The sequence below is a fragment of the Phragmites australis genome, chromosome 17, assembly GCF_958298935.1.
Source record: "Phragmites australis chromosome 17, lpPhrAust1.1, whole genome shotgun sequence".
Taxonomy (NCBI): Eukaryota; Viridiplantae; Streptophyta; class Magnoliopsida; order Poales; family Poaceae; genus Phragmites; species Phragmites australis.
Genome location: NC_084937.1, coordinates 15,178,882 through 15,188,918, shown reverse-complemented (window position 1 = coordinate 15,188,918; position 10,037 = coordinate 15,178,882). Strand labels below are relative to the sequence as shown.

At 47.5% G+C, this 10,037-nt stretch overlaps 1 long non-coding RNA gene across 2 annotated transcripts; it reads right to left on the bottom strand.

Moving 5' to 3' along the window:
- Nucleotides 1-8,037: 8,037 nt before the first annotated feature.
- On the bottom strand, nucleotides 8,038-9,489 carry LOC133897935 (uncharacterized). Of its 2 annotated transcripts, XR_009906000.1 has the most exons (3): nucleotides 9,069-9,489; nucleotides 8,843-8,974; nucleotides 8,038-8,087 (listed from the first exon to the last, which is right to left on the bottom strand). It is a non-coding gene; the product is annotated as an uncharacterized LOC133897935 (long non-coding RNA). The 2 variants fall into 2 exon arrangements; XR_009905999.1 differs by lacking the exon at nucleotides 8,038-8,087 and having other exon boundaries at nucleotides 8,554-8,974.
- Between the last annotated feature and the right edge of the window lie 548 nt (nucleotides 9,490-10,037).

Here is a 10,037-nt window from a genome sequence, read left to right as displayed (position 1 = left end):
AGGTGAGCCTTGATGTTCTCGTTGGTGTACGCTGAGGCCGGGTCATTCGGGTCATAAGCAACCCCGTGCATCGCCTTTGACTTATGGGCCAAAGCATAAACCTTGAACTGGGAGAGAGGCTGGCCATCATTTTTTGCCGACTGCAACAGAAAAGCAATAACATTCATAAAGGGGACGCCCGCACAGAAATTAAGGAGAACTGAGCTTTGGAACAACAGATGCTATTGCATACCCATCTAGCCGCGAAACCAGTCAGGCTGAGGTTGCCTTGATGGTGTGGCGCGCCAGGCATCAACAATCGCCTTTCCCGGCAAGCATTGTGACTCTCCTCCCACTCAGGAGCGCACCACTTGTCCACGATCACCGTCCAGCACGGAAGATCTCCGGCGCACCACCCCGGAGGCACCTAAATAATCAAGTACATGATATATAAGAAGAAGAAATTAAGTGTTAGTAATCTAAGGAACAATAAGCTTTAATGTACTTTACCTGCAGGTATTGCTCCCGGGTCAGAGATATGGTCCTAGCGTCTTTTTTTGTCACCTTCGCTCCAAGGTGTTCCGCGTGAAATTTGATCACGGCCTGGACGCGCGCCTCATAGTGCATATCCTTAACAAGCTTCTTGGCAGCTTTGTCGACGACAGCAGCTGCCCTAGCCTCCAAGCCCGGCTCGCATCTAAAAAAATCCTGCATATAGACACGACGGATCCAGTCATTAGTTAAATAATTTCCATGCGATTAGTATTGACTAATGTAGTGCGAACGAAACTTACCCACAGCTCAGCCTTCACCCGCTCGGCTCTATTGGGAAACACCCTTCCCTCCTGGTCACGGGCGTCCGGCACGGCTGCATAGTGGGCCCATGTGTATGCCGGCTCGGTTACTCCGCCCAAAGTAACCATGCCAGGGAACTTCTCCTTAATCAAAAGTCCAAGGATGCCGTTTACATGGCGTGAGTGGTCACCCTCTCCAACCCTCAGCCAGTTCCTGCACAAGTGTAAAGGCAATTTATTAGTATGTGTTGAAATATTGAAGATACAAAGGCAAAAAAATAGTGAGAGTAGAGAGAGCCATTTACTTCTCTCCATCTGGTCGAATGAGCGGGCGTCTAGCCATTGGCACCGGTCGCCTCGGGAGGCTAGAAGGACCACGCAGCCACACACGAGAAGAAGTAGAGCTAGAGCTACCCCCCTGGTCAACCTGCTCCTCCTCTACCTGCTCCTCATACCCCAGACTGAGTCGCAGCCGTAGGTATAGGCGAGTCAGACTCAGACTCAGCCGCACCTAGAGGCGACTCAGTCTCCTCCTCAACAGCAGGTATAGAAGCACCTCCTCCACCCCTGCCTCCGCCTCTCGGCCTTCCTGGAGGTCTTCCCCGGGGTCTCTTTCCGGACCCATCACCTGCATCCGTGGCTTTCCCCGTCGCCTTTTTGTATAGCGACGTTAACTTCCTCATACCGCCCACCATGCTATGAGAACGAGTAAACCAATTAGTACGGATGTTACAACTTGATGTAAATAAATGAAGCATACTAAAAAAAACATGCTATGAGAAAGAATAAATCATACAGTTATTAGAAATAAACATATAGTTATTAGAAATAATCATCATCATCGGGATCAGCTGGATCATAAGTCTCATCATCACTATCACGCGTGTTGAAATAATCATCCTGATGCTCGGGAGGAGGAATGGCGTCATCACTGTCATTGCCTAAATGTAACCACTCAAGTAATTCCAAGTCCCTCGCATTCTCAACCTCGTCTTCTTCATCCTCGTCAGCACCAGTTTCATTGTCTACTTCCATGCCCTGAGCTTCCATCAAGTCGATCTCAAAATTCCCTGCAAGCCCATCTTCTTGAAAGAATTCTCCATCATATATGTTGGGGTCTATGTTGTAATCTTCATTGTTTGGGACTGGTAGTTTACCGTGTGGCGGTACCTTGTGCACAACATCCCAACCCTTAAGACGCTCAACGGTTTTGCACGGGTACGAGAGATAATAAACTTGCGTGGCCTGTTGAGCCACAATATAGACATCGTCTCCTGGTAAGACGGTTGATTGTCGAATTTCGACTAGCCCAAGATTAGGGGTCCATCTCACTACTTCTGGATCGAACCAATGGCATTTGAATATGACAGGATTCAGAGGTTTGCTCCCATCAAAATTCAGTTCGTATATTTCTTCAATTCTTCCGTAGTACTCAGCCCCATCTAAGCCTGGAGTAAAAACTCCGGTATTTGTTGTTCTACGATTGGGCCGACTCTGCTCGTGGCTTGGTCAAGACATACAACATAATAGTGCGCCACTCTTCATGTTGCAAGGTCTTGTTAGTCGCACCACTTGCACTGCCAAGTTGCCCTCTAAAGATGCTAAGCTTTGATTCATCTTTGGGGTTTCCAGCATTGTAACGAGGGGGTAGATTATGCACACTGGGAAGATTGTCAGCATAGTATTTTGTTGTGAAGTTTGACACCTCCTCCAGGATGTATGCCTCGGCAATGGATGCTTCAATTTTGCATTTATTTTTACATTTATTTCGAAGAATCTTTTAGAATCTCTCAATTGAGTAGCACCAACGGCCCTGCACGGGCCCCCCCCCCCATTCGTGCCTCATACGGGAGATGCAAAATCATATATTGCATCGGATTAAAGAAGCCGGGTGGAAAGATCTTCTCCAACTTGCAGAGCAACACAGGCGCCAGTCTTTCCATGTCTGCTACCACGGTATGAGATAACTCTTTAGCACAAAGCTGGCGGAAGAAATTGCTCAACTCCGCAAGCACTAGCCAAACATCCTCGGGAACATAGCCTCGAATCATCACCAACAGTAGCCGCTCAAGCCATATGTGATAGTCATGACTCTTGAGCCCGTTGATTCGCAAAGTAGCTAAATTCACTCCCCTCTTCAGATTCGCTGCATACCCATCAGGGAACATCAAGGTTTGGAACCACTCAAGTACTTCCCTCCTTTGGGCCCTTGTAAGAACGAAATTGGCCTTTGGCTTCGTCCACGATTTCCTGCCTCTGGGAGGAGCCATGTCTAGCTTTGGTCTATTGCATAATCTCGTTTGATCGACTCTAGCCTTAACGTTATCCTTCGTCTTCTCAGGAATGTCCATGATTGTGCCAAAAATGGCCTCAGCGACATTCTTTTCAGTGTGCATTACATCAATGTTATGTGGAAGAAGGAGATCATCGAAGTAGGGGAGATTCCACAAGCATGGCTTGTGAGTCCAGGCGTGTTGCTCACCATATCCCAGAAATCCATCTCCTTGGGCATTGGCCTCAAGAGCGTCTAACTGAGCACGAACCGCGGCACCGGTCATCTTAGGTGGTGCTGAGCCTTCGGCAACTACATCTTTCGTAAAGTTCTGCACGTCTTGTCTGAATGGATGGTCAAGAGGAAGGAATTGTTGATGCTTGTCGAAGGAAGAATATTTGCCACCCTTTGTCAACCAAATGAACATCAGAGCCGCCCTGCATACTGGGCATGGGAACTTCCCATGCACACACCAGCCACAGAATATCCCATACGCCGGTAGGTCATGCAGGGAGTACTGGTACCAAACATGCATTTTGAAGTTTGTCTTTGTAGCTCGGTCGTATGTCCAGACCCCATCCTCCCAAGCATGGACCAAATCATCCATCAGCGGCTCCATGTACACACTCATATTCTTCCCCGGATATTCAGGCCCCGGAATTATCAGCGACATGAATATATTCTGTCGTTGAAAGATGACGCCGGGGGGGAGATTGAGGGGAATAACAAACATGGGCCAACAGCTGTATGAGGCACAAGTCATACCATATGGATTGAACCCATCAGTTGCTAGCGCAATTCGTACATTACGAGCCTCTAGAGCTTTTTCACGATGAATCAGATCGAACCTCTTCCATGCTTCACCATCCGATGGATGTACCAGCTTGTCAGGATTGTATCGACGCCCATCTTTGTGCCATGTCATCTGTTTAGCAGATTCCACAGTCATATACAGCCGTTGGATTCTTGGTACGAATGGAAGATACCGAAGGATCTTCACGGGGATTGCGAGCTGCCTCTTTTGACCATCACCAGAGTCTACCTCAAGATACCTAGAGGAATTGCACTTCACACAGTACTTTGCGTCCGCGTGTTCTTTCCTAAATAAGATGCATCCCTTTGGACAAGCATGTATCTGCTCATATGGTATCTTAAGTGCACGGAGGACTTTCTTCGACTCGTACATGCTCTTTGGCAAAATGTGACCTTCCGGGAGAAGGCTACCAACAACTGTCAGCATTGCATCGAAGGTTTCTCGGCTGCAGCTAAACTGGGACTTGATAGCCATTAGGCGTCTGATGGCATCCAGTTGAGAAACCTTGGAATGCCCGTGAAGGGGTTGCTGTGCCGTAGACAACATATCATAAAAGGCCTTTGCGGTTGACTCCGGCACTTCCTCCATACGTGCTTCATTAAAATGTGCGTCATGGAAGTCATCTAGCATGTCTCCGACCCCGACATCATAGTCGTTGGTGCGTTGACGCACCACCTCCTCTCTGGCACGTTCGGACTCACCATGGTAGGTCCATCGGGTATAGTGTGGCATAAACCCATTCTTACAAAGGTGTTGACCCATGACCTCCTTTGTTTGTTGATGCGCGTTTGCACAAATACTGCAGGAGCACCAAGTTCCACGAGGTCCCTTAGGCCTAGAAAATGCTAATTCCAAGAACGCATCGGTCTTCTGGATCCATTCATCGGTCAAAAAACCCTGACTAGAGCGGCCAATGTACATCCACTCACGATCATCCATCCTCTAACATATTGGGAAACATACACATATAATATTTTTTATTCAGCAAGTAATATAAAAATCAATTTCATCTACCTATACAATTAATTATTTCCATCAAATATTTGTGTTTTACCATAAGAGGGAATCGGCATGCATCAAACTATCTAATAGGTAAAGATAGGTCCTAATCCCACCCGACGATGTGTAGATTGGGCCGTTTCCATGCTCTACTCCGATCCGAGACAGAATTTCGGCAGCACCTCCCCGCTGTTCTCCAAATACACGTCTCGGCAACAAAGCCAAGAGAATGTGTATCCGGAGAACAACGGGGAGACGCTGCCGAAACTCTGTCTCGGATCGGAGTAGAGCATTGAAACGAACCCAATCTACACATCCTCGGGCTGTCCAAAAAATGTGGACAATTCGAAACAGTTACGGTTATAGATATGCAAAGACTTGCATATTTATAACCATAACTCTTTCAAACGGGAGACGCATAGGTTACGCGATATGCACATCCTAAAGCCTAAATTAGCCAAAATTCAAAATTTCGACAGCACCTCCTTTGTAATAAATAGCAAAACTAGCATAACAACACAGGCATACCAACACAACAACACAGGCATGACAAATATGGATGATACAACCATCTAAAGACTAATTAGAGGACAACCCAGACTGAAATATGAATCAACTTTCACAACCCATTCCCCGGATAGTATTGCCACGAGGACCCCATATGATCTACTTCATGTGCTACCAGCAACACATGAGTCACATATGAAGTCCTCATGGCAATACTCTCCGGAGGAGGGGTTGGCCGAAGGAGGGAGGAGCACATGGTTTCAACGGCGCATGGCGTGTGACGGTACCTTATACTCGGGCGTCGGAGGGGGGCGGCGCGGGGTGGCGCTGGCCGGCGCGAGGGAGGCGGCGTCGGGCAGCGCGCGGCAGCGGCGGTGGAGGGCCGAGGCGGCGGCGGAGGGGGGGCGGGGGCGCTGCCGGCGGCGGTGGCGGCAGGCCGAGGCGGCGGCGGAGGGGCGCGACCACGGAGGGGGGGCGGCGGGCCGAGGGGGCGGGCCGAGGCGGCGGAGGGGCGCGGCGGCGGAGGGGCGGCGGCGGGCCGAGGCGGCGTTGGCGGCGGATGGGCACGGGGGCACTGGCGCCGGAGGGGGGGCGGCAGCGCTGGCGGCGGAGGGGGGCGGGCTGAGGTGGCGGGGCTGGCGGCGGCGGGCCGAGGCGGCTGCGGACGGGGCGCGCGGGCGGGCCGAGGCGGCGGCGGCAAGAGGGGAGTCGCGCGCGGGACAGTTTTCGATCTGTCCCCGCACGCGGGGTGGGGAAACCCTATATTCGCTGCATTGCCGAGTGTGAGAGCTTTGCCGAGTGTCAAATCTAGAACACTCGGCAAACAGATGGTTTGCCGAGTGTGAGAGCAAGACACTCGGCAAACAACTGGTTTGCCGAGTGGAAAACAAAGACACTCGGCAAACGCCTGAAATATTTTTTTTGACTACATATTCACTTAATGAATTAGAAATAGCAAACGGACCCCAAAAAATGCCAAATTTTAACATCAAATATGCTATGTTGTATGTTGAGTGTATAAAAAGTGTCAAGGTCAAACGACGATTCAAACGTCACTTCGGGTTCAAACCTGATCCGTTCCCTCCCGAAACCACAATTCTTCCTCGGAGATGCTTCGGTTTCTAAGCATCGTACGTGACAACTTTTGCGAAACCTTCTCAATTTTTTATCTCAGCCTCTACATATCATATCATGACACTATGGCAAGTCTCATGTTTTTCTGACTTTGTTTGCTTTTTTTAGAATTAAAAAACCAATAAGCTACATGTTGCTGGTCGAGTGTTGCCGCCCAGATGTTTCAAATTTCTTTTCATTTCTTGGGTAAGGCCTAAAACTAGACTCAACAACATGAATATGATTTTTCTACCCATTTTTGTTCATTATTTCATGTACTTGCAGATCAAATTTGACTTATATCCATTAAAAGTCTAGAAATGCACTTAATGAATTAAAAATAGCAAACGGACCTAGAAAAATACCAAATTTTAACATAGAATATGCTATGTTGTATGTTGAGTGTAGAAAAAGTTTCAAAGTCAAACGACGATTCAAACATCACTTCGGGTTCAAACCTGATCCGTTCCCTCTCGAAACCACGATTCTTCCTCGGAGATGGTTCGGTTTCTAAGCATCGTACGTGACAACTTTTGCGAAACCTTCTCAATTTTTTTATCTCAGCCTCTACATATCATATCATGACACTATGGCAAGTCTCATATTTTTCTACCCATTTTTGTTCGTTATTTTATGTACTTGCAGATCAAATTTGACTTATATCCATCAAATAATTTCTTATGAAAAAGAGTTGTCCATAAAGTTAGATTTCGATGGAACATAGCAAACATGTTATCCATCCAAGAATCGCCAAATGAATTCGCTTTTTTGTTCCACCACTTCTCACTATGCTACCAGCTATCTCCTCTGATGCACTTAACGATGAACCAAGCAAAACCCATAGATTAGAAGGGCAGCTTGGTGTGTCAAGCTGATCTGCTTTTGCTTCTTCCACTTGGCAAGCATTGAAAATTCCTTCTTTGTCTGGATGACATCTGGAATGATAGTATATAGCAGAGAAATTCCTTTTTTAAGGCAAGGAAGAAGAATTGTCATTCTCTTTCAGAGCACAACTGATTCCAAGGGCCGCTCACAGGAGTCCACATCTACTGCATCTCAATCTTGAAGCACGACTGAATTCTAACTCCAAGTTCATAACAATATCATCCTTAAACCATACTGTAGTAGTACCGGAATCGATGTGTGGCGGCCTTTGGTTGGTTGTTATTACGAGAAAGAAAAGAGAACAAAAGGAAACCAAAAAGAAAATAAAGAAAAAAAATAGTTTGCCGAGTGCTTCATATCAGGCACTCGGCAAACATTTATGTTTGCCGAGTGTCCGTTAGACGACACTCGGCAAAAGGGCGACTCGCCGTCAGCCGCCGAACGGAGGGACACGTGGCGCGTTGTTTGCCGAGTGCCTGAATTCACCGAGTGTTTTTTCTCTATTTTGCCGAGTGCTATTGTTTGCCGAGTGTTTTTTGAGGTATTTACCGAGTGCTTAGTTGTTTGCCGAGTGCTTTAGTCGGGCACTCGGCGTAGGTTGTTGTTTGCCGAGTGCTCGATATAATGCACTCGGCATACACGTAGGCACTCGGTATACACATCGTTTTCGGTAGTGTCTGTTGGGTCTTTGATGCACGGCTGCACCTAGCTGCTATTTAGAGGCCTAGAAGAAGAGGCAGTCAGTTGTTTGATCTTGACCATTTGACAATCATTACTCAAATCAACATTAATTTTACCGAAACAGTCTAGTATTATCATTGACAGTGGCTCTACTATTTTATTAAGACTAGGGTAAAAAAAGTAAGCACATAAAACTGCTTATACCGGGTCACACACCTAGATATAGCAAAAGTAAACGACAAATGGACAACTGAGACGCTTCTTGAACTCCATCTAAATAAAAGCATGGCAAACTGAGATACCTCAGGTTATGTTTGGAAGCAAGAGGAGGGAATCCTAGGGAAGGAGATCCCTTGGGGGTTTTTGAGTTCATTTCTCTACGGGGATATTCCTGCTCGGGTTTTTTCCCCTGCAGCTGTTTGAGAATCAAGGGGATGGAAATCCCAGGGAACAAAACTGATCTAAAAAAATCAGAAAAATCGAGAAAATTCAGAAAAATCAATAATATGAGAAACAAGAAATTTTATTACATTCAAAAAACAAGGGAAAATTTATAATAGCTAGTAGCAGCAACCAACAGAAAGAGGGCTCTTTCACTGACTCGGAAGGATTCAATGGAGACACAAAATTTTCAGTAAGCATCTGGATGTGACCAAATGACAAGTGTCTAATGCATGTTCTTCAAAGACTAAGGGTTGATGCTGCATTTCTGCTAATGTGAATCCTGTGGCGACATGGCTACCGCTTTTCACCAACTAAAACAAAGAGGTTCTTCAGAGGAGGATGGAAGCAAGTTACAGGGATTTCTTGGTTCCTGTTGTCAGATGAGAAAGCCGTGTAAGCTTCAGGCTTGCTTCTGACAGCATCATCAAACTTCAGACCGTGGAGATCTCCCATGTGCCTTTCTCTTAGCGCCTGATCAAACACAACCTGAAACAAACAAACAATTCATCTTTTTAGGCAACCAAGCAGTAATTCGTGCAGCGAGAAACATTGGATACAAGCTGTTCCAGCATGTTCATACTTTGGATACATCGCAAGCTGCTGCGATCGCCTATGCAGTCTGGGCAGCACGCTTCAAGTCAGAGGAGTACACGGCAGCTGCCTTGCCTTCTTTGGACAGGCGAGCATCGAGCGGAGGAGCACCTCGTGCTGGATCCGATGCTTCCACTGGCGGAGGTGGAGGACCAGGTCTTGCGGCAGGACTCCAGGACGGGGGTGTCCTCGACGACGAGCGTCGCGAGGAGGACGGGCTCCTCGTCCCACCCTGCCAGCGCGGCCGACCGGAACCGCGGGCTGAGCAGGCCAGCGCCGTCTTTGGGAGCCGCTGCCTGCCGCCGCGGGGCGGATCTAGGGCTCTCCGCCATCTCCCTCTCTCTGGCATAGAGGCGGCGGCCGCCGAGGTGGAGGTGGCGGTGGCCATCGCGACTCGCGAGTCGGGGGGCGCCGCGGAAATCTTTTACTGTTGACTATGTTATGTATCATCCAAATCTGATACATAGATTTACAATTCAACAGTGCACAATAATTTAAAGTCACTAGATCTCATTCCTGATGCGCGGGAGAATTCGAACCTATCGAGATAGGGTGTGGTTCCCCGTAAAAACAGAGCGAAACGAGGTACGGACTCTCTGTCGCTTTCTAAAAGAGCTCCTAAATTACCCTACGGATACTCTCTCTGAAAAACGCTAGGATGCCAACGGAAAATGTTATTTCCAAACGGGCTCTTAATATTTGAATATTGCATCTGAGGCACTCAATGTTTTGGACTCAAGAATTAAAGCATTACCTAATGAAATTAGTTGCTTGACAAACCTTGAGTCTTTGGATCTCGCAAAAACTTGCATTGAAGTAATACGCTTATTCATCGGAAGATTTCAGAATTTAAAATATTTCAATCTACCAGGACGATGTGACAAACTTGAGAAGTTGCCTCTGACCCTCGGTGGTCTCAAGAGGCTATAAAGCACCTCAACTTGTCATGTTGTTCAGG